The 1,531-nt window shown below is 43.5% G+C and overlaps 1 pseudogene across 1 annotated transcript; it reads left to right on the forward strand.

Moving 5' to 3' along the window:
* Positions 1-225: 225 nt before the first annotated feature.
* On the forward strand, positions 226-1,122 carry LOC308522941 (sodium/hydrogen exchanger 9B1-like; annotated as a pseudogene). The gene has a single exon. The product of its transcript is annotated as a sodium/hydrogen exchanger 9B1-like (transcript).
* Positions 1,123-1,531: the final 409 nt, after the last annotated feature.

Here is a 1,531-nt window from a genome sequence, read left to right on the forward strand (position 1 = left end):
GCCTGTGCGCTGAAAATATGCGACTGTGGAGTCCAGGCGTCTGCCGCTGGGGAGGGGGGATGTCGCACTTACAGCTGCGGGAGCTGTGCACCTTTAGGTCTGCAGGTCTGTGGGTGGGGCAGCAGGGTTTTGGCTGGAGTGGCTGCCAGGTCGTGGGTAGTGTCCAAGGCCTGTCTGGGTGGTGGTGTTGATGAGTTCCTAGAAGAGGCCACTCTCTCCTTCAAGATGGCGTGGGCTTCATGCCAGAGTCCCACAGCCTGGGGAGAGTCCGCAGTGGTGTTAGGTGCTCCCTATCCAGGAGAGCCTGGTCTGCCAGCCCTTACTATTCCTGCCATATTTTCTGGAGTTTTCCTTTTTATGATATTGTTTACAATCTGGTCAATCTCAAGCCCTGGTCATTGCCCTGATGAAAATTTATTTGGACTATTCATTGTCTTTTATTATTCCCTAGTTGGGGGGGAAACTTTTGGAAGTCATTAGAATACCTTCAGTGCCTCCACTTCCACCTCTTTTTGGGATGTTATTGGCTGGTTTTACCATTAGGAATGCTCCATATATCACTGAGCGCATCCATATTATTTACAAGTGGTCTTCAACTTTAAGAAATACTGCCCTTACCCTTATCCTAATAAAAGCTGGACTTGGACTCTATCCACAGGCTTTGAAGCATTTGAAGAGAGTTTAAGATTGCCTAGGAGTCCATGCCTCATGGAGGCATGTTCGACTGCTGTTATTTCCCTCTTCCTTATGAATTTTCCCCGGGAATGGGGATTTCTTTTAGGTTTTGTGGTACGTGCTGTCTCCCCTGCTACTGTTGTCCTTTCCATGCTACATTTGCAAGGAAAAGGATATGGTATTGAGAAAGGCATTCCAGCCTTACTAATGGCCGCTAGTTGTTTGGATGACATCGTGGCTATCACTGGATTCGCTACATTCATGAGCATAGTCTTCTCCACAGGTGGCATACTTCATAATCTCCTAACTTCGTGTAAGAACGTAATTATTGGTGTGCTGCTAGGAACATTTTTGGGAATTATCCTTCAATATTTTCCAAGTGAAGATCAGACAAATATTCCAATAAAGAAAGCATGCCTGATTTTGAGTTTGTTTCTGCGATCTTAGTCAGCAATAGCATCAGTATATATGGAGCTGGAGAATTATTCACACTAATGTTGACTTTCACTGGAGGAGTGAATTGGACCATAGATAAGATTGGAGTCCAAAAAATTATTTCATTTGCATGGGATATTTTTCAACCCCTTCTTTTTGATTTGGTTGGATTGGAAGTATCTGTTGCAGCTCTTAAGTCAGATGCTATTGGTATTTCTATTGCTTGTATGAGTTTGGCATTATTGGTTTGAATTTCTTTTACATTTTTCTTTATGTCTTTTGTTGGTTTTAATTTTTAAGGAGAAAATATGTATTGCTCTCTCATGGATACCCAAAGCTACAATCCAGGCTGTGTTAGGTCCTCTGGCTTTAGAAACTGCAAGAATCAGCTCACCCGACTTGGAACCATATTCGAAGGATG

The sequence above is a fragment of the Myotis nattereri genome (genome assembly GCF_964212035.1).
Source record: "Myotis nattereri genome assembly, chromosome: 8".
NCBI classification, from domain to species: Eukaryota; Metazoa; Chordata; class Mammalia; order Chiroptera; family Vespertilionidae; genus Myotis; species Myotis nattereri.